This window comes from Chinchilla lanigera, unplaced genomic scaffold (genome assembly GCF_000276665.1).
Source record: "Chinchilla lanigera isolate Chin_1 unplaced genomic scaffold, ChiLan1.0 scaffold00005, whole genome shotgun sequence".
Classification (NCBI taxonomy): domain Eukaryota; kingdom Metazoa; phylum Chordata; class Mammalia; order Rodentia; family Chinchillidae; genus Chinchilla; species Chinchilla lanigera.
In genome coordinates this window covers 21,119,765-21,146,662 of record NW_004955406.1, presented here as the reverse complement: position 1 = coordinate 21,146,662, position 26,898 = coordinate 21,119,765, and the positions used below count along the sequence as shown (strand labels likewise).

At 40.7% G+C, this 26,898-nt stretch overlaps 1 pseudogene; it reads right to left on the bottom strand.

Annotated features, from left to right (window-relative positions):
• Positions 1-1,564: 1,564 nt before the first annotated feature.
• On the bottom strand, positions 1,565-26,010 carry LOC102023774 (annotated as a pseudogene).
• Positions 26,011-26,898: the final 888 nt, after the last annotated feature.

The following is a 26,898-nucleotide window of genomic DNA, read 5'->3' as shown; positions in this document are numbered from 1 at the left end:
GCATATTCACCTACCCCATTGTATTGGGCCTGTGGCGAGGCAGAATATCATGGAAGCTGGTGCATAGTGGAGCAGAGCTGTCAACTCACAGAGGTGGGGAAACAGAGCCCTTGGCTCAGTGTCCACTTTACATGCACACCCCAGTGACCAGTCACATGACTTCCTCCAGCTATAGACCCCACCTCCTAAGCTTTCTCCTACCACTCAGTAGTGCCATCAGCCCTGAAGCCTTCAGCATAATGAGATTTGGGGGGATACTTAATATTCGCATCATGACTCACACTTTTGCCACCAAAACTTTCTCCTTCTAAGACCAGCTGGGGATATTCACCATTGTTGTTCTTTTCAACACCTGATGTTCTCCATCATACTATCATATCTAGTTTTATTTGAATCATTTTCTCTCTCCTCATCAAAGGTGACTGTAAAGAGCTTTTCATCAGTTAATGAATCTCTTACCAACTGCGCTTTTTTTCTGTGCTGTCTTTTGCCAAGAGCCTGTTGCTCTTATTATTGTAAGCCATGGTCCAGGAAAATCAAATGTGTTTTTCGACTTGATGATGAAGCTAACATTTCCTTTCCAGCATCTCCTTTTCCTTTCCAAGGTCATTACATGAAACTGGAATATAAGAGAAAATGATCTTCAAAGTGGATCCTTGGTGTGTGGCCACTGGCCACACATGATTTCACAGCCCTCTGAGGAGCAACCCCAGGTTACTGTGTGCTGTTTTGCTCTTCTGCATGAAGAGGCAGTGGGTAGTGCCATCAGGCTTGGGAACTCTTGGCAGACCCTTACATTTCAAGGCCCTAGTTAAAAAACCAACAAATCAAACTGACAACAAATGTAAACATTATCTTGTCCATTCTTTTAAAACTAGATATATGTAAGTGTGTGTTTGTACATAGTGAAACATGTTTGAAATGATATGGGATGCAGAATTTGGAATCTTGTTTAATATTAGAGGAAAAGTGTCTTTCCTCCTGTTGTTTTGATAGCCTGCATGTTCTGAGAACAGTGTTACCTCACTTTTTTGCTCTTAGGAAGAACTTAACCTAATCATAACTGAACCCTAACCATTGACTGCTCTCCTAAATGAGGATGTCTTCCTATTGGGTCTCGGATGATGTGAGAGGGCATTAAATCTTTATTTTGTTTCATCCTCTAGGAAACTTCTTCAAGATCAAATTTTTCTATTGTGCTTCACCATTTAGATTGCCATTTGCTACTCTCTCCCATTTTCCTTAATAACAAAATATAATTTTATTCTAGTCAGCCATTTACTAGCTCATTTACTAAAACTGCTGAATTATACATAATAAGCATTTTTAAGGCTTTTGTTGTTTATTCTGTCCTGTTCAAAAGACTACATAGATTTATACTTCTATGATCAGTGTATGAAACTATTTCCCCTCACATTTTACAAGCTGCATAGTTCCCTTTTAAGATTCTTTTTTCTTTTCTTTTTTCTCAAATCAATAAAGATCTTTTATTGCATCATTAAAATATCACAGATTGGTCTTACAATCCAGAAGCTTGTTCCTGTGGCTGGACAACTTTTGGATCTTATTCATCAGGCTGATGAACTGTTCCCCTTTCAGAAACATAGATACCATCCAAAAGTTTTCTGATATTCTCGTTTTCGATTGTTTTCACTTGCTGAATCAAGCAGGTGAATTTGAAACAAGCTCAGGGCCATTTCCTCCAAGGATTTCTGGGCTTGAGATATTGAGCAAGCAATACCTGCCCTCATACAAATCCAGTGAATGTACTTTTCACCCAAAAAATTACAGATCTCAACAAGGGACCCAGTCTCCTTAATAATGACACTGCTGGAGAAGTGACGTCATCTTGTAACAGAAGCCCAGTGTAACACCTTTGGTCATGTTCTGTACATGAGTACAGGTCGTGTGGACCGTAGCCAGTTCTTTTCTGTTTACCCACTGTTTGTCAGCCTGGAGCCTCTTCTTTTTCTTTCGAAGAAGCCTGAGTTCTACATTGATGTGATTGAAGTCCCTCCGCAGGGTTCCTCAAGGGCCCTTCACAATAACTGTGCGTCCCTTCAGAGTGATGTTGACATTTTCTGGAATGTGGACAGGCTGCTTGCTGAGAATAGTCTTCACTCTTGCAGGAGATGTGGCAAAGAGAGAGCATCTAAGATTCTTTTTTTCTAAGTAATCTTCGTTATAGATTATGTCAAGTAGAACTCAGATATTTTGATTTTATGTATACAGTACACACATCTAATAAAAACATCTCATATACAACCATAGAAACAACAAAAGTTCTTTTGTTTGATCCTCAAAATAAAAATGCTGAGGTATATAATTAATGAAATACTAATTTTTTTAGATTTATTAGATTATCCTAGAGAAAGAAAACCAAAAGCAAAATTCTATCTGCAGCAGTTATTATGATAGCAAATTTTAGTATCCAATATATAGATTTACTTGTACATACATGATTCTTTGCAAGTGGGACATGGCTGATATTCTACTTCTTTTAAAGAATCAAAGGTCCTGACGACAGGAATGATTCTTCTGCACCTTCTATAGGCAGACACCCATAGGGCATTAGAGCTGAAAGCAGCCTCAATATTGTCCTAGTCCAACTCTCCTTTTCTACAAATGAGGAAATGGAGTCCTAGAAATGTGAAAGGACTTGTCCAAGGGCATTAGACCCATGTAACCTGCTCCTCTTTCATTGCTCCTACCAGTGCCTGCTCTCAAAGGTCAATCTAGCAAGAAAAGAGAGTATTGCCTGTCTTACTGAATGCAGGCTCATTTAAAATGGTTCTCCAAACTATGTGTGATCAGACTTCTCATCTCAACTTTCCATTGGGTGGTTTGTATTACCTTACCATCCAAAACAGATACATACTTTGAGATAGAACAAAATATATATTTATTTTAATTTGTTTTTATTGTCTTTATTTTTAATGAATTTATATAGAATAGAAACATTCAGATTACCAAATAAGAATTTAAACAGGGACATAAAATTAAAAAAGAGAAACCCAATGTCTGCCTACCATAAGAGACAGAGCAATGGCTGGGACTGAACGAAAAATTTGGTCAAGACTTTATAGCAGGGGCTGGGGATTTAGCTCAGTGGCATAGCGCCTGCCCGGCAAGCGCGAGGCCCTGAGTTCAATCCCTGGTACCAAAAAAAAAAAAAAAAAAAAAAGACTTTATAGCAGCCTGAAGGGAGGGTTAAGGAAAGGAAAAAACAAAACAAAAAGAATGGAAAAGACTGAGAAAGAGGAGGGATAATTCTTATTAACTAACAGGGTTCCCTTTGTTATCTGCAGTTTGCTTTCCATAGTTTCAGTTACCCATGGTCAACTGAAGTCCAAAAAAAAAAAAAAAAAAAAAGTGGAAATTCCAGAAGTAATTCATAAGTTTTGTGGGCTGTTTGAGTATGTAGTCATCCTGAGTACATGACCATAGTACTCATCACTGAGTACCATGAATCATCCCTCTGTCCAGAGTTTCTCTGCGGTATATGCTATGTGCCCATTTGTTACTTAGTACTTGTCTAGGTTACTGGATATGCTGGTCCAGTGTTAAAGTGTTTATGTTCAAGTAATCATTACTTTTACTTCACAATGGCTCCAAAGGACAAGGATAGTGATGCTGGCAACTCAGACATGCAAACAAGAGGCTGTAAAGAGCTTTCTTTAAGCAAAATAGGTACGCTCTTGACTTAGTAAGGAAAGAAAAATTATGCTGAAGTTTCTAAATTCTAGGACAGAACAAATCTATCCTTAAAATGGAGAAGAAAAGACGTTTGTGGCAGTTTGGCTGTTCCACTTCAAGCTGTAAGATTTCTAGCAATTGTGTGGGTTAAGTACTTAGTAGATGGGAAAGGATTCAGATTTGTGTATGTAAGTATAAGAAAGAACATAGTACTATACAGAGGTTGGTACTATCTGCAATTTAGGGCATCCACTGAGGGTCTTGGGACATATTCCCTCTGGATAAGGGGGAATTATTACATTAAATGATATAAGGTTCTTAATATCCATCTCATTGTGAATGACAAATTGGAATTTTTAGGGCTCATTCTTATGACAAGTTTTGACAAAACAAAACAAAGATAGAGCAGCATAAACATATTTCTTTGGGATGGTAAGATAATGTTGTTCAAGTTCATGAATTTTTGATAGTCCAGGCTAAGGTGGGAATAATAATTAAAATATTTAGAGATACCATGTCTCTTAGACTTAATAAATGCCTAATAAATGCAATAACTCTTAGCTGGATTTTTAATAAACATTGATGATTGACATTAGATTTCAAAAGGGTGTTCTGTTCTGCTAATTAAAGACAGATGCATATATTTTGCAAGCCAGATAAACAGGTGAAAGGTAACAAATTACATTTGTTTGAGTAATTATAGGTTACGAGTGGATTTATTATAGCAATAGAAGGGTCTACTAATAATCTTAAGTGGAAGGAAGGCAGGTCTCTCCCAAGTGCAGAAGATCCCTTAGAATTTGTGCTTAATAGATATTCCACAATTCTCTGGGAAGAAATGACATGAATAGTTCAAGTTGGGCCATCACAGTCAGAGGGAAACCTCTGTAAGACCTGGGCATCACATCTACTTCTCAGTAGCATGGTTTCCTCATGGGCCAATGGAATAAATTAGCCACAGATAAGCATTCAGAAAACTATGACTCAACCACCATAAGGAGTTACAAAACATCAACAAATTCAGGACAAATAAGGACATTTATTTTTATTTTGTTTTAGTTAGTGTTCATCTCCTTTCCCTGGTCAGTATAATAAAAGCCTTCTGCCTGCACATACACTAGGGCTGTGCCTGTGATTGTGACTGGTATTTCTAGAAACTGTTTTTGCTTTGGTGATTTTAGCAGTGGAGTTAGCAGGCAGATTGTTTGGCTTTATCCAGTGATCTACATGGAATGCTTCCACAGCTTAGTTCATAACAAGCGAATGAGAGGGATTTCCTCTTCCTATTAACTAGTCTCAACATATTTTAAAGGATTTTTTTGATTGATTGATTGCTGATTGTGTTAATTGGGTGGCTCCTCTTCAAAAACACATGGATTAACATAAAAGATCAATATAAATCACAGACAGTCACCATTCAATCAAAAGTTTTCCATGTATTCCAGAATCATAGCTCCGATGAAATTGGAAGTCCTCTGGATTGTCTCTTAGGCATGTGTGACTTACCTTTGCCTTCATCTCCAGCATCATCTTAGCCCTCTACACCCTCATCATCTTTCTCATCAAAGGACTTTCATCACTGCGAACCCTGCTGCCCAGAATGCTTGACATCTGGCTAATTCTTTCTGATCTTTGAGGTCTCAGGCCATATGTCCCTTTCAATCCTTTCCCATCCCAAATGAGAATCCCTAGTTATACTCTCTCATGCTGTCCTATCCTTTCTTTGCAGCCTTTACCACATTTTTAATTATTACATTTGTTTGGGCAATTATAGGTTACGAGTGGATGATAAGTTCCAGGAGGCCAGAGGCCTGTTTGTTTTGCTCAGATCTGAATGCTCAGGTCACAGAAATGGATGGAAATTTATAGCTCCTATGATTGTGGTTGTTCCATTTGGCACTGAGCTTTGAATATTCTTTTGTTTTTGTTTTATGGAGTTCTTATCACTTAAAATGAAAAGTTAAGTGAACATTCTTTCCTTCCTAACATTCCCTTTACCATGTGGTGCAGGCTGGTTACAGGGAAATTTCTTCCCTGTACAATGGGGGAAAGGGCTGCTCATTCTCTGAGGAGGGAGCTGATGCAAGTGCAGTGTGAGAACCAGGCAGCTCCCTTGCTGTCTTTCTAGCTCAGTAGGGAGGCTGGGGCATCTTGGAGGACCAGATAAGGATGCTGGGGACCAACCACTAGGGATCACCTTCATTCAGGTGCCACTCAGACTAGAACAGTTCCCATAGGCCACTGGCCCTCCTCTCAGGGCAGCTGTGGGCCAAGGACTGCCTAGATACTCCAGGCCTCAGGCCATCCCCAACACACCTAAGGGAAGAAACAACCAAATGGCACAGAAGCTTGGTATTGTAGGATGTAATCAATTGTTACCCTAAAAAACAGAAAAGTAAGCTCTACTTTAAGCTATGTTCTTTCTGTTCCTTTGTTTACCAAGTCTGAATTTCTCAAAAAGTAAATATTATTTTCCTATGGGTATAAGCTGACTTAGAAGGAAGAGAACCCGAAGTAATAGATCCCGATCGGAAGACGTTGCATGCTGAGATTGATTTAGAGCCATGGGGTAGAATCTTAAACATGCAGTGTTGGGAGCCTGGATTTGCATCCTTGGCTCAGGCCTGCTCGGCTCCGTCACTTCCTTTCACTGGGTTCTCAGTTTCCACACTGTGGAATGGGGGCTTGGTTGAGAACATAGCTAAGATCCCAGGTGTTTTTGTGCAATATGATTCTAAATGAAAAGCAAGAAGCAAGGGAGAGAGGGGGACAGAAAAACAGGAAGAAAGATTGGTTGGACCTACAGCAGTTGAATAGAATCGGTTCAACTCTGAATGACAGAAAACCCAAAATAATTTGACTTAAAGAAGTCTGAGTATTTTTCTCTCAAGTAAAAATCTAGATAATGGCCATCTATGACAAATAAAGAGAGTCAGGGACCCAGGCTCCTTTCATCCTGCTACTATACCAGGAATGTATTATGCCCAGGCCAGCAGGCAGTCATTGCCTACACTTCGGTGGCGAGAACTTAGTCTTACGGCCATGTCTACCAGCAAGAGAATGTATCATATGCACCTTGACACCATAATGTTAAGTGAAATAAATCAGACACATAAACTTAAATATCACATAGTTCCTTTTATGTGAGAAACCCAAAGTATAAATAAAGAGGAAAATAGGAGATAGATAATAGGAAACAGGGAGCTAGATCTTTTGCAAATGGGAGGGTGTAGTGGTTGACTGCTTGTGTCAACTTGAGAAGTTTAGAAGCGTAACTAAATCAGCTCAGCAATTCCACAGCCTAGGGAGTAGAGGAACCACCCTAGGGTAGATCATCACCTAGATGATATCAAAGGAAAATGAGGAAGGACAGAGGGGTTTCCATTCTTCAGAGGAGCTCCAGTCTTCGATTTCAGGTTGGAGTAGTCTCCTGGCTTCTAGTGCAGACTCTTCATCTTTTGCCTTGGATCCATCAGCCTTCCATTGCAGACTCATTGGCCTCCTGGCACCGACTTGCACAGAATGCTGCAGTGAGCTCCAGACCTTGGACTGAATTCTTCAGTCTCCAGTGTGCAGATACCCTCTACATGCTTCCTCATCCAACCCTGTGTCTGACCATCGTACCAATGTTGTGATTTCTTATACATTTGTATATCTTGTGTTTAAGCGTTTCTCCAGTAACACCCTGACTCATACGGAGGGGGATTGAGAGACAGAAGGAATGGAGAGAGAGAGGAGATGAAGGGGATAAAAAGGTAATTAAGATGTGTTATGTATAAGTACCAACTCTCTATGAAGAATGTAACTATTATGTACTGCAAACATGTACTAATAAAAAAGAAAAGTTAAAACAGGGATATGTCACATATAGTTTTATTCTAGATGGCCTCGGGCGCTCCTACTGCTGAGGCATACCAGAAAGAAGAGAGCAGATATTACAGGCTAAGTCACAGGTTCTGCTAAAGCAGGACTCCTAAGAAGTGTTAATTAGGAAGAGGTGCAAAAATTATAGAGTAGACTGTCAGTACTGAAAATAGAACCAAGATCATTAAGTCTGCATTTTGTAATTTGGCTACAGTACAATAGAACAGTCGGTTTACCCAGCTTCTCAGGAAAAGGCAGAAGCTTTGGTCTGGTATGAAAAGGGAAAGGCCACAATCAACATAGGAAGAGAATAAAACTGTTGGAACACTTGTAGACTTAGGAGGCAGGACAAGGTAGAAAAATATGCGGAAGAGACAGTGAACTCTGCCGCACGGCAGGAGAACCCAGAGACAAGAAAGTGTAAACAAGACAGAGGGAAAATTAAAGGTGCCATAGCAGAACTCCAATGAAGTCGTACATCTACACTTTGCTCTCTTGTTTGTAGCTTTTACCCTGAGATTCTTCATGTGATCATTTCTGTGTGAGGTTGCTGGTGACTCATAAAAGATAAGAGAGATGGAAGAGGTTAGAAAACCAAGGCCTTTACTTTCATATTTGTAGTCCAAAGAGCATATCCATATTTTCCTTTACCTTCCCTAAGATATGGAAAGGGCAGAAAAGATGGTATCCTTAGAAAGCTAGGAGATGATGAGTGAAATTTGCTGCAGGGCATAGAAGATCTGGTGCTTATTCAATTGCTTATCTGTTAGAAAGCTTTGGACCTGACCACCCTACTTGTACCTCTGCCTTATGAGCAGAAGTGACATTTGCTGCTTCCAGGCTTGTGCTAAAAACCTCCTTCTTGCAATCTTCCAGACTCTGTCCCTCTCTACAAGCAAGAGGCTGATGCTCAGAGCAACGCTGGCAGCCATAGACTGATGATGTCAGGCCTGGAGCTCCCTGACTCTCCACCCCCTCCCTCTCGCTTGTTAGACTGTGAGATGAAATAGAAACACACTTTCACTCTGTTAAGTTGTTACAGCAGCTCACATGTATTAATGAATAAGTTTCCCTACTCTTGTCTTACTCCCTTTTTTTCTTTCTCTGCTCCTGAATCTCTGGGTTGATAACTCACAAGAAGTCGATAAGAATGTGAGCACAGTGTGGACAGACTGCTGGGCAAGTGAGAACAGATCTCTTGAATGATTTTCATCTCTTTGTTGTGCCTGAGATGCTCGGCTCATATTCCATTGATTAGGATTCACACTGTGCATGCATTTAACTCACAGGAAACTAACAATGTGGACTCTATGCTTGTCAAAGAAGAAAAAGGAATGGGCTTGTGATGAGCCAGTTGCCTGGGCCACAGCGGACAAGAGGCCTCTCTCGTCTCATAATGGTCCATACCGTTATGGTAGTGAGGATGCAAAGTTAATATTGCCCAGAGAAGGATTTTACACTTCAGACTAGGAGATTTAAAAAAACGTTAGTATGATTAATTTTCCCACTGGGATAACTCTTTTACTCAGACTTGTTTCTTTTAGTCTTCCTGATTGTGAGCTCAACGTTCACATCAGATCACCCACCTCAGAGAGCTAGTGTACTCTGCCAAAGGCCCACAGCATTAGGCTTGCTAAGACCCTAAACCAGTCACTTCCAAAAGATTCTTCAAAAAATTTGTACAGTTTCACCTAAGGAACTGCTTGAATATCCTCTGTGCTGGGGAACTTTTTACCTTAGAAGCAGCCCAAGACATGAACTTATTAATTAAATATATTTTGAATGCAGTCCTTCTTCCACACGCTAGAATACAAGGTGATGAACATATAGGCCCTGTTCTTAAGAATTTCACATTTGTGAATAGTTTGACAAACTATTTTCTAGCATAGTTTCTGTTTGTGGCATTGGGCCACATGCTTTGTATCTGCTGATGGTATTTGCCATTCTTCTCCATTATATAGGTTGTCCAGACATCCGGGTAAGTTGAAAGCATAATATTGTCATCCTCCTTCAGAGTCTGCTGGGATGTGAATGATTCTGTCACTTCCAAATTACATAGGGTGAAAATTTAATCCCAATTGCAACAGTGTGGGTGATATTTAGGTTATGAGGGCTCTGGACTCATGAATGGACAAATGCCACTGTAAAACAGGCTTGTCGGAGTTGTTTTCTCTCTTCTGCTCTTCTGATATGTGAGGAACAATGTTACTAGCCTACAGAGGATGTAGAGCTCAAGATGCCATCTTGGAAGCAGAGACTGGGTCACTCTGTACACCAAACCTGCTAGCACTTTGATCTTGCACTTAGCCTCCAAAACAGTGAGAAATGTATGTCTATTCTTTACAAATTACCCAGTCAGAACCATTAGGCTAAGATAAACCGTAATCAATCTCATGCTAATTATTTCAAAAAATGTCAATCCAAACTCCCATAGGACATTTGTAAGCTGCCCATGTAATATTTTCAAAGCTCTGTTCTCCCCAGAGGACACTTTGGAGCTAGTCACTTGGCCAGTTACAAACTTGCTTCTCCTCTGCCTTTCCATTTTAGGTTTCTAAATTCTATCCCTGGGTCTATTTCAAAACCTATAATTGGATCTATCAGGGGCTGAGCCAACTGTGCCCTTATCCATATTCATCTTGGAACAAAAACCAAACACCATAATTCACTTTTCATTGCAAAACTTGCCTGTGTTCTTTATTTTAAAACCACTGCATGTGCTGCATCTGAAAAATGGTCACCCATCTCAAAGCCACTTTCCGTTTTGTGTTGCCAATTCAAAATATACTTTGTGAGTTATCTTACTATAAATTTACACACACACACACACACACACACACACACACACAAAATCTGTGCCTAGAAAGCTCCAGATCATATTCCCTGACTACTCTCCTCTTCCCTCCACACACACATCAGCTCTCTTTTGCTTCAGAGTTGCAGTTCCACCTTCAGATAATCTTCCCAATCTTTGCTGTTGGTCCTGCCACTGCAAATTCTTCCACGTTTGAAAGCTGGCATTTGGGGGTTGGTAAGCAAGTTATTCCCAAATATTCTCATTTCATCATCTATGCAAAGCTCATTATGTTTTAAAGCTCCAATCATTTCCTCCTACTAGGCTCTCCCTGTTCGAACCAGCCCTGGAATGTCCTAATGATGTGAGGAAACCAGCAGGAACCCCAAGTCCCTGGGGCTCCCTGCAGACCCGATGCACATTATCTCATTTAGCTCTCCCCACCACTGTTCCCAGCTGCTTCTATTATCCCAATGTCGCAGATGAGGAAATGAAGCAGAACCAGGTCAATCCCTTGCCTCAGACACCCAAGCAGGCAGGGGGAATTAAATTCTCCTGTGTCTGACTTCAAAGACCAAGCTTTCTATTGCTCCAATGAATTAATTTCCTCATTGAAGATTGGAGCTAGTAAAGCGTATAACCTTGAACCAGCCTATTAACCTTTTGGAACATTGGGTTTCTTCTCAAATGGAGGAGGGCTAGGTGAGCACCAAGATTTTCTAGCTATAACATTCTTTCTGTCCCTGTTGCTCTTGGGCAGAGGAGGAATGTGCAACACCAACAGGCCTGAGGTCAGCAATACTCATTCACCAATGTCTGCTCTATAAGAGGTGGATTATAGCTTTATTCATTCTAATCACTCTAACAAGTCTGTGAAGATGTGACTATTACCCATTTTTTCTAAGTTATATAACTAAAAAGAAGCAAATGTACATTTCCCATCACATTATATTTCTGGGGAAAAATGAGGAGCGGGTGGAGATGGATGTTGTAAGACATGGTCATGTAAGGTCATATCAAAAGTCACATGGTGCCACATTACTGTGTATAATTTTCATGTTCTATACACAAGGCAGAGTGGGCAGACATAAGCCAGTTGGGATGAGAAAGGGTGCTAGGAAGGAACAGGTAATTAATGAACAGGCAGTTATAAGCCCTGTCCCAGTGTCCCCAGCTTCACTCCCTACTCCAGGCAGATGTGGTACACATTTCTACACATGGTATCCTGCCCTGGAAGGACCTTTGCCTGGAAGAGCTTGGCTGGGCACCCAGTCTTATTTCACCCCGAGTCACTTAACTTTTTACCCCCTCCCATCTCATCATCATGTCCATACTTTTCTAACTTCTCTAAACTTTAGCCCAGATGATTTTCAGAAACTGCCAAATTCCCAGCCCAAGCTCTACCATGCCCAGTGCTTCCCTGGGTCTACCTAAGTCTTAGGGTATAGTAGACAAGGCTTAGTGGGGTGTAAAATTATCACCAGCTATGATGGAAAAGGACCATCCATGGGAGAGAGTAAGCAAGGGTCTAGCCTACGTCACTGCAAGTTCAAGTAGATGTGGGTTTGAGTAATACTTGATTTCTTCCCTTTTGTGGCCTCAGTTGGTAAAAATGAGAATGACTAGAACCTTGTAGGGTGGCTATAAACACTAGAAAAAATATGCACCGTGCTTTAAGCACACCAGAGAGACAGCGGGCAGGTCATGTTATCTTTATTATTGAGGAAATAGCATGAGATCTTTTCCCTTCCATGAGTATTCAAGCAAGCGTAAGCATTTCCATGGTGTTTTGATTGCCTAAAACCTGGGGCGTGGCAATTGGTGAGTCAAAGCCGATGAAACTGGATGCTAATGTTCAGAATGAAGCAACTCTGGAGTTGAAAACCAGCTCCCAAAGCTGCCAAAACACATCACTCAGAGCCCTAAAGGAGGAATCATACAGCTTGGAACTAATTAAGTAAGGTATTTAAAGAGCCTATGTCCAATAGTGCTATTGAGGAGAGTATTTTAGGTTGTATAAGGAGAACATAAATACTACAGGACTAAGATGCAACCACCCAGCTAGTAACTGGCAAAATTAAAACTCATATTAATTTTCCAAATCTGCCTTTTTCCTATTTAAAATAGAGATGAAATTATTGCCCAAATTTGACTGATATACAAGAAAATAAAGGACTAATAGCCCTAAGAAGGGGGAAAAAGCAAACCAGTAGTAGCAGAAATAAAGTCACCTGTGAAGCAGGATAGAGGGACCCAGTGGTCATGCAGGTGGCCCTATGACCTGGTTAATGGCTTTACTCATGAAGTGTTTTCAGTAGTATCTCTGTGGTGGCCAAAGATGGCCCAGTGTGGACCAGGAGCAACTTAGCTATACAGAATATAGAAAGTCACTCACATTTATATGGGAGGGGAAAACAAGATACGCTATTTGGGCCACAAAGCTTCAATAATTCTATGCAGAGGGACACTTTTGGGAAGGCACTTATTCAGCTGTGCTCTTTGAGCTGACACAGATATTCTTCCTCATATTCTTACTAAGCCCCTTGGCTTATTTTTTTAGGTTCATCTTCGAACTGAGTTGAAGAAGGAAGAGAAGAGTGCAGGCATGAGGCAGGGAGGTGGGAGCAGCCAGAAGAATCGCAGATTGGTCAGTGATTTGATGCCATGAAATCAAATGGGGGTGTGGACTGACTGACTGTGCTTGTCGCCTGCAGCTCTGTGTCTTTCTGAAAGGCCGAAGTGTTGTGCAGAAAACGGACATCATTAGTCAGTGGCCTGACTTGGCCTGAGTCAGTGTCTCCTTGCTTTACTCTTCGCTTATGTTCATGTTCTGGGCTTCCTGGGAGCGATCCTAAAGGAGGTCAGGTTCAGGCCTTTGAATGAGAACATTCAGTGTTTGGTATTTATCCAAGCCCCACTAGAAGTGTGTGTGTGTGTGTGTGTGTGTGTGTGTGTTTGTGTGTGTGAGATCCAGGATATGCACAAAGGCAACCTCCTACCCAGCCCCACCTCCCTGCAGGCCCCCTGTGTCTGTTTAAAAGCTCCAGGATAGCTTGATCTGAGGTCCATCCATCTGTCCCCTCCTTGTTTACTGGAACATTGGGTCACTGCAGTGCAACTGGAATGCAAGCTCTGGGCAGTTCAGTGAGGACAAGGCGGGCCCTGTAGGGTGTCTTGTCATTGCACTGTTTTTCCTTCCCTCCCACTGACTTTCTTGGAAGTTCTGAGCCAGGCCCAGTGTGTATCTCCAGAGATGCATTCCAGATTCCTAGCTGCGTATAATGCAGTAAGTCTCATGCCTCTCCTTTTAAAGTCCAGGTGTCCTGAAGCTTAGAGAGGAAAACACCTGCACACAGGTAGAAAGGGAGCGAAGCACTGCATGATCCAAGAATGGGGCATCTGAGGTCCTTGTGGTTTGTGACTTCCCACTATCACAAAGTTCAGCCACTGTTTCCCCTCTTAAAAAGCAAAGAAGAAAACAATCCCTGCAATGCCTTTGTGACTCAGTTGAAAAGAATGAAGAACAAGTTTGTTTCTAGCTAGTGCTTCAGGGAGCTGAGGGTTGGCCCTGTTCCCTTTTGCTTCCCTGAGCACAGATCTGCAGGATGTTCCACTACCCTGAGCTCTGGGGAGCTTGCTCATCTCCACTCCTTCCCTCTCTCTGTCCCTCCCTCTTTCTGTCTCTTCCTCTCTCTGTTGCCGGCCCCATCTCTCTAGGAATTGAACCCGGGGCCTTACACAAGCTAGGCAAGTGTTCTACCACTAAGCTACATCCCAAGCCTCCTCCTACTTTCTCTCCAGCCTTCTTGTCCCCTTATATTTTCCCTTCAGCCTTTTCTGTCTTCATATTGATTATTTCATTCCTTCCTTGAACTAGATGAAATAATGAGGCGCTGAGGAGAAAGAGCCAAACATACAAACTATTCAACAATCTTATCTGTCCCATGGAGAGTGAAAAAGGTGCCCATGTCTTTTTTTAGATTTGTTCTTGATATTGGATAATATATGGATAACTTAGGGGTGTGTCTTGGTTCTCAAAGTGTGGTCGTCTGATCTTTAGCATCAGCATGCTTGGAACTTGTTAGAAAAGTACATTCTCTCCCAGGCACCCTCCCCAGATCTATTAAATCAGAAACACTTGGGGTAAGGCACAGCTACCTGAATTTTAACACACCCCACAGGCGATTCTGATGTATGGAAAATATGAGAGGCCCTAGGGTGGAGGATTCTCTGTGGGACTGGGAGTGAAGGGAGGCCTTGAAGTTTCTTTATGTCCTCCAGATAAGAGAGGAAGAGCTGGGCATGCCTGTAATCACAACACTCAAGAGGCTGAGGCAGGAGGATCATCATGAGTTTGAGGCTAGCCTGGGCTACATAGTGAGACCCTGTCTCAAAAAAAATCCAAACCAGACCAAAACAAAACAGAATGAAGACAAGAGTGCGTGAAACCCTGGTAATGTCTGGCTCACACACCTTGCCTTTCAAGCTGGGGCAAGGGAGAGCGTGAATGTGAACAGAATGACTGGGAGGTGATGATGCCTCCCCCTCCAGATGTTCTTGATAAACTGACTTCAAAAGCCACCCTCTGGTCAGGGGTCTAGAGCTTTCTCATCTTCACATTGTGGTGTACCCCATACCATTCCAAGAGCAGAAAGCTCATGATACATGTTATGTGATGATGTAGAATTCATCACTGTTTCTCTTCTGCCATAGGCAGCTAAACTGACTACTAGATATAGATGGAAATAGTACGGTCTACTCCTTCTATTGTTTTCCTTTCTTGAATTAAATCGAGCAATTAACAAAAAACATACTCATCATCTTGGAAATACTTTTCCTTCTATCCTTGAAAAGACTCACAAAAAAGAGCCCCCGTTATTAAGAGGGTTGGAATTCACAAATTTAGATTCGCCATATTTAACCTGGTAACTGCTAGCTACATGTGGCTGCTGAGCAACTCCAATGCAGGCAATGCAGGCATCAGAACTGAGACTGTAGCATAAAGTATACACAAGACTGTAAAGGTTTAGTTAAAAGAGCAATTATGTCCTTAATAATTTCATATAAGTTTCATGTTGAAATGATGACTTTGGGTTAGGTTAACTATACCGCAGTACCACAGTTCACTAACTGAATTGGTCCCACAATTCTGGAAAAGATGGCCACAGTTGTGTTTGTCACCTAGTGCAGAGTTTGCAAACAAAAACAAAATTTGGCCAAACACTTCTGTTTGTGAACCAAACTGTTTACAAACAAATGCATTCGTGAGCCAAGGTACCACTGTATTACTAAAATTAACTTCACTATTTATTTTTATCTTCACAAATGTGGCTCCTGAAAAATAAAAAAATTATAAAGGTGACTCACATTGTATTTCCTTTAGACAGTGCTTCTCTGGTGAATCTGGGGCTGTAGTCAAACACCACAAATCCCAGGATTTGGGGAGAGACCAGTAATTGTGTGCCCAGGTGAGGCTGTGGAACAGAAACCACGGTGGTTAATCTCCCAGCTTTTGGAGCTAGACTACTAGGGTTGAACCTAGATGCTGCCATGAATTTGGGCAAATAACCTCTCTCAACTTCAATTGTCTCATTTGTGAAATGGCGGTGTCTTAGTTTCTAACTCCAAGGGCTTTCATGACCACCAATTAAGACAGTGAATGTAAATAGCTTAATGCTATACCTGGCTGATAATATGTACTCCATAGATACTAACTCTCCACGAGTAAGAAGCTGTTATTAGGTACTGACTGTGGGATATTTATTCCTCAGGGTCATTCCTTTCTGATGGAGTTTCCTCTTCTTGATTTGTATGTCATCCTTCCCCAAAATGTTAGATGATTACGCTAGCTTTTCAATGCTTCTCCAGCTGGAAATCCACCTCTGGTTATGGGCCCCTCCACAGCTCCTCATAGCATGCCCTGAAGAGCATCACGTACTTCCATGTCCTTACTTAGTGTACAGTGTAAAATCCTTCCTTCAGCAAGATTAACCTCGCACCCTTACTACCACATGGGTATGGACCAATGTAGAGGTCCCCTACTGGCCTCTTATGTCCAACATGGCCCATGCTGCTGGCTGATGCCAGGCCAGTGGGTTTCTTCCTGGACATACAGAGAGTCTACATCATAGTAAGAGCCTCCTGCTTGCAATCTTCCAGCTTTATCCCAGTCTGTATCCTGGATGCCAGTGCTGGCAGCTGTAAATTGAAGATGACAGATCCTGTAGCTCCCCGGCTCCTCCTGTCCCTCCCACTGATGCCTGGCTCCATTTTGAAGGATGCTGAGTATAGTGTCCAAATAGCCTAACTCCAGGTGCGATGCCTCTGATCTCCTAAAATGCTGACACCATGATAAAACTTATAAGTTTACTAGCCACTGCCAAAAAACCCCTTGGATTTCCTCTGTGGCTACTGCTCAAAAGAACTACAGGAATGAAGAAGCAGAGATCATGCAAAGGATTTTGAACCTAGATGGGGCGTTCCAACTATTGCTTCTGGGCAGTATTCAACGTTGAGAAAAGATGAGCAAAGTGTAGAGGTGACGGAGTTCCCTGAGGAAGGGATTAAAGATTCTTTTGTCCTTCTCAGAGTTGTACCACTTAATCGTCATCATTGTCGTCATCATCATCATCACTAAGACAAGTACTTTTATTCAGCACTTCCTACATACCAGAACCTTTGCTAAGTGTTTTTCATGGTTGATCTCATTTAATTCTCCTGACAGCTATGAGGTAAGTGCTGTTATTAGGCCATTTTTACAGATGAAGAAACCGAAGCATAGCAACATGAAATAATTTGTTCAGAGTTAACACCCTTACTGATGGCCTTGCTGGAACTTTCATGCTCAGTAAACAGAGACGTAAACTGAGACTGCCTTATTACAGATCATTAAGGGAATCCCTAGGTCAGAAGTTATTAACCCTATGTCAACTCGAAAGTCTCTCTTTTTGCAAGCGATATTTCATAACACCACATTTATTACCCTGAAATGAAATTCACAGGTTATATAATCCATCTAAACACAGGGTTTGGAAATCATTATTTTGGCATAAAACAAGAAACTGATATATTTTATAAAGGTGATATATTTTAATGAGTAAACATTCAAGCATAATGAGATCATCAGATACTTGCACCCGTTCACAGAATCCCCATGAAAATCACATTTACAAATGCTGACTACTCAGATACTGTAAGTTGTGCTGACAGCAATACAGTGATTACCTGGAAAGGCAGGCAATTCCTACTGAAGTTTTTTTATTTTAAAGAGAATAAAAAATTTAAAAACATTAAAAATGATACAGAATTGCAAAACAAGATGGTAGGAAATGAATAATGATTGTTCTATTGTATACTGTTATCTTCAAAGTAGTTGTTCAGATTATCAGATATAGGAATGCAAAGTTGATCAAAAAATTAAGCATTACCAATTTAGTTCAATAAACCAATAAAAATTAGTAGTACAATTATCTTAGTACCTAGTGAAGTTTGAAACAGAACAAAATATGATTTTCACTTATCTATTACTTTCTGGGAAAATTCAGTGTATATCCTTTGTGTTCATATGTAAGGTAGAAGGAAGTTCCTGAATATACAAGTTCAATATCAAATATGACATTTAAAAAGTGAGATAATTAATTTTTCATCGTGACAGGAGAGTCCCAGGTATAAGACAGCATCTAACTCAAATCTCTGCCCCCCAAAATGCCAATACTATAACTGCCTCAATGATTGGGATACCTGCAATACTTTGCAAGTTTCCCCCAACCCTTAGGACAAAAGTCCACACACTTGGTTGCATATTAAAATGATCTGAGAAACTTTATTAACTCAAATAGCAATTGTTGCTACCTGCAAAGGCTCTGATGTAACTGGTTAGGGCCACTGCCTACTTATCAGGATTTTTAAAGCTGCTCTGTGGAGTCTGTTTAGTAACCCTAACTGAATCAGAACCTCTGACCATGGATCTGGTAAGCTTGCTTGCTTTCTGTCTTATGGAGTTGTTTCCTGGTCAGAGAGTCCAGGGTCCTCTTAACCCAAAGAACATCTCTAACAATAAGATAGGGCCCTGTGTGTGACTTCGGGATCTGGAAAGTCAAAAACCCATTTTCAAAAAATCCCATGAGTTCAGGATTAATTGTTTACTTCCACATATAGAACAAACAGAACTGAGTTAAAAAAACAAGTTGACTAGTGACTGATTAATTAGGAAATAAACATGTACTATGATATGGCTAAGCCCCTTCTAAAACCACTAGTCAACTGTCCTTAGGCTGGACTTGAGCCTTTAGTCTTGCAAGAAAAACAAACCTACAGTCAGTCTTCTAGTCTGGAGGAGATGTCTGATGAATTCTTAAGTCACAAAGGCATTTTAACATTTTTTTTGTTTTGTTTTGTTTTTTTGGTTTTTCTCCGGTACCGAGAACGGAACTCACGACCTTGCGCTTGCCAGGCAGGCGCTTTGCCGCTGAGCTAAATCCCCAGCCCCCACAAAGGCATTTTAAACGGACCAGATGTGACTGCATGAAGAGAGACTCAAATCCTAGTGCAGGGTAATTGAAGAGTGCTAAGGTACAGTAAGCTACCTAGTGATACCAGTCATAGGCACCCGGTGGGGGGAAGGTGGGGAAATACTCCTATTCAACCCTTAGAATTTCCATTCCTCCTTTAGGCTTTAAGATTATTATGGGAGCTAGGTTCTGTAACCCCAGCACATAGGAGGCTGAGGCACGAGAATCACCACCAGTTAGAGGCCAGCCTGGCCTATACAGTGAGTTCAAGGCCAGCCTGAACTGCATAGTGAGACTCTGTCCAAAAACAAAACAAAACAAAACAAAACAAAACAAAACAATATGATTATGGGGAAGGAGGCACATTTCTCAAAAATAACAAGTTACCTGTCTAGTCCTGAAATTGTTGGAAACAGATTCACTTTTATCATCATCATCATCATGGTCATTGTCATCCAATGATAGTGGATGATGTCAACTGATTGACATCCAGTTATGTGACCTGCACTTTACATTTATTACCTCGTTACTCCTTACAATAACTTTATAAAGTAGAAGATTTCTTTATAGCCTGGGATCCCCCAGCTGATGGAAGGAGTCAGTCTTTAAATCTGGGCCTGTTTGACTTTACATGGTACAATAACACAGAGTGAAACCTGGTCTCAGACCATCCTCCAAAGCACTGGTATTCATTTGTCCTTTACCTGAATTCTTGGATTCTTGCTCAAATGGAAAGAAATTGAACAAAGACCAACTGAAAAGTGGATACTTTTTTTGAGTGGTACTGAAGACTAAATCAGGGCCTTTGCACTGAGCTGCATCCCCTTTCTTTTTATATTTTTCATTTTGAGACAGGAGCTCATAAAGTTGCTAAATTGCCCAGGGTGGTCGTGAACCTGTGATCTTCCTGCCTCAGCCTACTGGAGCTTAGGGATTACAGGGATGCACCACCATACTCAGCTGTACACATTCTTATTTCTCAGTATTTCCCATTATTTTCTGGTAGTGGGTCTTGTCTATAAGTTTAAATGGAAAAATTTTAAAATATAATAAATATGATCTAATTAACAAAATTTTCTGTACTTTATGTTATTCCTTATCATAAATCTTTCTAAAATGTTCCCAATCCATTATGTAGAAGGAATGTAATTTGTTGCCATAATACAGTACCTAGATAGATGCTGGAACATAATAGGCATTAAATCTTAGAATAAATTTATCAATGTAATTAACATTTCTAAAATTTTGGTGAAGCCCAGTTGATTAACTTTGCCTTTTATGATCTTTTTGTGCTGAATAAAAGAAATCTTGGCCTAATTCAAGGTCACACAGATTTTCTTGTTTTCTTCTATATGTTTTACAGTGTAGTATTGACTCTTAGATTTAAGTCTATGATCTATTTAGTTACCATTAGTTTTTATTAAGATACTTGTAGATCTTAGGGTTGGCTTTCTAAAGACACTTTCATATGCTTTACAGATGGCTCTCTTCTGTGGGCAGAGAAATCCAAAAGGAGGTTGCACTTTGATGTGCAGGCTGAGCCACACAGATGAAGACTTATCTTTTTTTTTAATTTTAAAAAATAGAAGGAGGAAAACATTAACAGACAGACAACATTTTACAAAATAGCAAAAGAACAGTACAGACAATACAGAGTTACAAACAAAGTGGTAGGAAATTAACAATGCTTCTTGTATTACATACTGATATGATGAAGTCTTATCACTGGTTGTTTTCAGGTACAGACTGGTCTCTGCCACTGAATTATACATCTGAATTCTGCTGACAAGATTCCTATATATACACTGAATTATGCATTTTATCTTTCTTGAGAGGGTCTCACTACATAGCCCAGGTTGGCCTTGATGATCTTCCTGCCTTAGCCTCCTGAGTGCTGGTATTACAGGTGTGTGCTGCCACTCCCAGCTCTCCGTACATATTTTGAGAGCCAAACTCCTACCTAGTATTTCCTTGGCATTCTCTGTGATTCCAGAGCACGCAAGAAATGATAAGAACATGCTTTGGCTGGTAGGTTTGCATGGACTACCAAAGGGGGCTGTACAGACCTTTAGAAAGAGATCGCATATGTTTCTTGCATAAAGTCAGATCCTTAAAAAACAGACTGGAATAACGTCTGTATTTTAATCTAGGTACCAAGATCCTCTTCAATGGCTCCAACCTCTTCTAAATGATTGTTTCTCTCAATTTTCCTTTCTTTCCCTCTAGGAAGCAGCATCATTCCCTTTGCCCTCCATGACAGCAACCCTAAGTAAGCAAATACATAATGTACACATTACTATATATGGTCACAATATAAACAAGTGTTTTGAGAGCTATGTCCTTGATTGATTAGGAAAATGTTGCCTGATGCCTTGAGGGATCAACTTAAAGCTCAAGACAGAAGGTTCTGGAACACAATGTTCTCTGAGCAACTCTTCTAAAGGAGCTGCCCCTGTTACCAGTCAAAACTACGTCCTGTGAAGAATCTTCAGAGTAGATCGATTTGGCAGTAGTAACTGGCAAGTTCAAAGATTGCAGAACGCTATAGAGAGGAAAGGGTGTTTACAGGGTGTTGTGTTTTCTTTTCCTGTTGAGTTTTATGCAACCTTGGGTCCTTAGGGAGTTTTCACAGAAAGTCAATTCAGGGTGTACTAGTGCTAACTTGCTGTTTATTCCACAGTGTTTGCAGCAAGCAGTGTTATCTTAAGCAAGCTGCCTTGTCGCTAGTTCAAAGCCTAAAACCTCTCGCTGCCCTAGAAACACACTGCCCACACAAGCGGCCACTATTTTCCTCAGGGCTCTAGTCTTCCATAGTACTTCTGCCAGTGCGACAGGAAAACCCAAGAGAAGCTATTTAATTTGATTAAATATGCTTACTGTACACTGTTTGGACACCTCAGGCTGTCCTGGGAGAGATTTGTCAATCAGTTGGGTAGAATTTCCCAGTGCTTGTTTTATCAGAGGAGTTCAGGTTACTTCTGAGTCATACAGGGAACAGTCAAGGCCAAAGATATGGTCAGGCTCACTTAGACATATGGCTTCTGTCAAAATAACACCTTGGACTAGCCTCTTGCTTACGCCTTTTAAAGAAAGATTTGCTTTGACAGGTGACTGACACCAAGTGGAAGATTAGAAGCTAGTGTATGCATGGGTAGGGCAGAGATCATCTAGTGCATTAGGAGGAAATTTACCTCTTCTTCCTTTGAGCTTTGTTGAAGCTCTGCCAGAGGAAAAGCCAGCACTATTCCTTCAACAACCTGAGCCTGAACTCTCACCAGGGCTGAGGACATGGGCAGGAGGACTCAGAGAGCAGCCTTGACCACCACACCTGCTGCTGCAGAGGGGTTTGCACTCCTGCAAGGAACACAGGCAAAGTCAAGTCCATCAACAATCTATGTGACGTGTTCACAAGAATTGAAAAGAAGGAAAGATTACCTTTAAAAAGGAAACAAACTTTAAAGCAAAACAAGAACGCTAACCCTGATTTCTAGAAGCTTCTATTATAGCGGAAGAGGTACACATGTATAAAAGTAGGTGATCACATAAATTTTATTAATTACTGTGAGAAATCAGGAGGAATGGGGGAGAAACTTAACTTTTGTTTTCCTGTAAAGAAATTTATTCACTAATAACAAAGAAAACTTGGTAGGATTATGTACCAGGACAATGGATTTAGCTTCAAGCAAGTCTATTCATTTACTCAACTTACTCAAAATTACTCAACTTACTCAACTCAATTACTCAAAAATTTATGGAGCACCTATCATATGTGGTAATCTTCCTGGAATAAATCAGTGAAGAAAAGGGCAGAAATCCCTGCTCTTATATTCTAGCAAAAACAATCACAAACAGGGAATGGCGATTAAAAGTACTTCTTTAGAAACAAAAATCTTAAATATTTTTGTTTGATGGAGATACTAAAAGCTGTAGGATATCGTCACTCCTGATCCTGAAGCTGCATTAATCAGTAATATCAAGCAATATTTTAGAACAATGAGCTATTGCAATACACAGACATGCCTTGGAGACACTGTAGGTTCAATTCCAGACTCTTACAGTTAGGTATATACAACAGTAAACTGAGTCATACAACTTTTTCAGCATCTCAGTGCATGTGAAGTTTTCACTCACATTATAATAATGCAAGTAAGTGTGCAACAGTATTATAAGGAAGTAGTATCTTTAATATCTTAATTAAAATAACATTGTTTAAAAATGTCATGATTTTCTAAACTGTTGGAAAAATGAAGCCAAGCAACTTGCTTCATGCAGGGTTCCCACAAATCTTCAATCTGCAAATAACACAGTATCTGGTTAAGCATAGTAAGGAAAAGCACAGTATGATACAACGTACCTGTGCATGCTGAAGACAGTTTTACAGTCAGTGCAGGCCAGTGGTGTTCTGTTAAGGGCTCTCCAAAATAGGGAAAAAAAGTGAAAAATAAAAATTGAAGCCTTGATGTAGAGCATTTTCCAGAAAGGTGAAACTATCATTGCGATGTCACTGAACACTGAGTGAAACAGAGACGCGCAGAGTGGCCCAGTACAGCGGGTGGCCGCACACCACTGGTGATGGGCCCATGGAATAACAAAGCACTACAGGTGGAAGACAGCGTGGTAGTTCCTGGTGAAATACTCTTTTCTGTGTTACATGGAGATCAATTCTGTAACAGGTGTCACATTGCCGTAAGTTGTATATTTCCTTAAATCTCCTCACTGACTCTACAAAAACTAATTCTTTGTGTGTGGTGGCCGGAGGAGACAGTAAACATATAAAAATTTGTTATTTACTATTAGAGTAAACTGTGTTTCCTCACATTCACTGCTAAGGATTCTCGTTATTTACTTTTGGACACAAGCAGCTATGCAGAGTATTAGGGTGAGGACCTGTTATTTGAGGCAGTTTTACTGCTTTTGTTTGCTCATTACTTTTAACTTGAGGCATACTTTAAAAATACCTAGGCTTTGTCTGTATTTCCTATTTGATTATAGACATTTTTCTCATTAAATTGTGGGTTGAGAATTATTTGAGCAGTTCTTCAAAATCATCCAGGAGACTTTGTTACACCTGAGATGGTCCATCGTATTCTTCCACTTGGAATTTTGCTGCCTCTAAATTCATTGTGTGTCTCTCAACAAAGTAAAACCCTTGTAAGGTTCTGAAGCACACATGGTTGTAACTTTACTAAAAAAACAAAATGTAGAAGAGTGCTCAGCACTCTCCTGGTGAACCATGATTCAACTCTCCTAGTGGTATTTGCCTGACCTTTGTATAAAGTAAACAACTTTTCATTACAATGCTGAAACTTGGGGTGATGTTTTAGTGATGTTCTAAACAATATGTTCTAAACAATACTGAATGAAGCTCAGCTACCTTTGGATCTACCAATGGGGAGAATTAAATATGAGTCAGTAAAATGGGCCTTCCACACCCAGATCAGCTGCCCTGGCATGAGCAATGGAAGCCAGCCTGGCCTGCAGACAAGTGGTTTTACTTTGTTGTAAATGGTAGATATAACTGTAGCGTGATTTTGAAAATGTGAAATTATGAAACAACCTCAGAAACACGAAAGCTGGGTCTTACAAGCAAAGTGACATTGAGTAGGCAAGGTGTCAACATTTATGCGAGACACAATACTGCTAGCTTTCAAGACAAAGAGAGTAAAAAGCCAAGGGCCATGAGAAGTTTCCAGAAGCTGAAAAGGGACAGAACCAGAGTCAACCTAAAGCCTCTGGAAGGAAGGCTATCCTGGTGACACTTGGATTTGAACATGTGAGATCCATGTTAGACTTCTCCGTGGAACTGTGAGAGAATGCATTTACATATTTTAAGCCACTAAGTTGGTGGTGATTTGTTATAGAAGCAAAAGAAGACTAATACATGCTTCTCTACATTCTCCAGCCTGCTGGCTGTGTAGGTGGAAGAACTCACAGAATGGGGGTGGGCACTGCGCATCTACATGCAGACCACGCTTTGGATCCTGCTGTGCGGTCTGCTGTATCTAAACTGTTGCACAGCCAAAGGCAGAAACTCAGCAAAGTGCCCCAAGGAGGTCCAGTGGATGCAGAACCTAGATCCTCAGGCCCCCTTTGGAGGACAGCTACCCAGCGAGGGTACCCTGCTAAAATGAAGTGGTGTTACAACACTGAGCGTTCAGAGTTCATTTTTCCTATAACAAAGCTTCTCTGATTCTAATGCCACAAAGGAGAGACCCTGCAACAAGTTTTTTAAAATGATGTTTGAGTTTCAAAAATGGGTCAAACTATCCTTAAAAATGCAAAATGAGACACTTTAATGCTTCAGCATGAAGACAGATATCTTTCTGTCTTTACAGGATTTTCTAGCCCTTTCCTAAATATACGCTATCTTCCTGCAGCTTCCTGCTTTTGTTCATGGATTCTGCTTTCTTGGAATGTTTGCCCAACTTGCTCTTTCAAGTTCAGCTTAATTCCATTTCTTCCAAAAAGCCTTTTACTATTTCCAAAAAACGACTTATTTTCTTCCCCTATAATTCCATGTATCCTTTCATAGCACTTTCTACATTTGAAACTGATCCCTGTGAATACCCAAGCCCCACAGACATACATGCACACACAGAATTATAGCTATTTGGATGGGGATGGAACAGACGGTACAGTGCTTGTCCAGCATGTAGAAGGCCCTGGGTTCAACCCTAGTACCTAAAAAAATTGTAGCTTCTAGCAGACAAGTGTTTGCTTTACTCACTGATTTCCTAACTATAAAGTGTGCTCTGAATGCAGTAAAATTTTATGCATTTGTAGATTTTAGTAAAATCATCTTTTTTTCTCCCGAGAGGACCCTGTGATGCTTTATAAACTATCATATAAACAGAGAAAATATCTCTGCAATGTAATTGTTTTCATTCATTCAAAAAAAAAAAAAATTGGAATGTCTCCTGTAAGCCAGGCAGTGTTCTGAGCAGAGAGACACTGTGTACCCTGTATAACTATCACATGTCACCAAATAGGACGGTGCAAGCCACCTACAGAGTGTCCCTACTAAGTGCCAGGCCCAGTGCAGATGACTCACATCCTTTGAGCATCCAGCCAAGGCTCTGCTCTCCAGGACTCGTTCCTTTTCAGGGAAGCGTAGCTGCTCAACATCTGGGGAGCCAGAGCAGTCATTCGGTCATGTTTTTTTGCTCACAAGGATGTTTAGGAACAGGCTGTTCATGTTTCTTTGGCTTAGATCTCTATGTTCCCATACCATTACTTATGATGTAACTTAGAATCTATTTTATAGAACTGAGCTCAATTCAGTGTTGAAGTTGTGTGAGAGATCTACACCACCCATTTTCTTTACATTAATAAGTAAGAAGGGTGTGTAGGAACAATTATTAAGGGTCCCTGGGGTGAATCATGGCTCATTATTTCACCATTTCCTTAGTACTTACTGAGGAGGGTGGGGGAGCACAGGAAAGGGGAGGTTTGTCCTTTCCTGAATGATTGTTTGGCCAACTCACAGGGACCCCCCCACCTCAAAAGAGCTATTCTCCTCCCACAAAGGAGCAACACTCAGTCAGCCCATGACTAGCTCTGGCTGTGTCAGGCTGTGATGAACATCCAAATTGGAAGGTGGAATTTGGCCAACAACAGGGAAGGTGTAACAGCAGGTAACAGCTGTTAGAACACGCCACTTTGAGAGTAGGATTTAGTGCATCCCGGCACCAATGCGACTTGGCTTAGTAACTTCTCTGCGGTGTTTAAATAAATGTGAAATGAATAAGCAAATGAATGAGTGAATGTCATATTCTTGCTTTCTTCTCCAAGAACCCTGATTTAAACATTAATCTCTTCTGGAAACACCCTCAGGCATACCCAGAAATAATATTTTACCTGTTCTCTAAGTATCTCTTTGCCCAGTCAGCTCTACACATAAAATCAACAACCACAACATTCTTACTAATAGTTGGTAACTGTGGCAGGCAGTGTAATAGCCCTCAAAGATGTCCCTCCCAACCTGTGAATATGTCACTTTACATGATAGATGTGCCTTTGTAGATATGGTTAAGG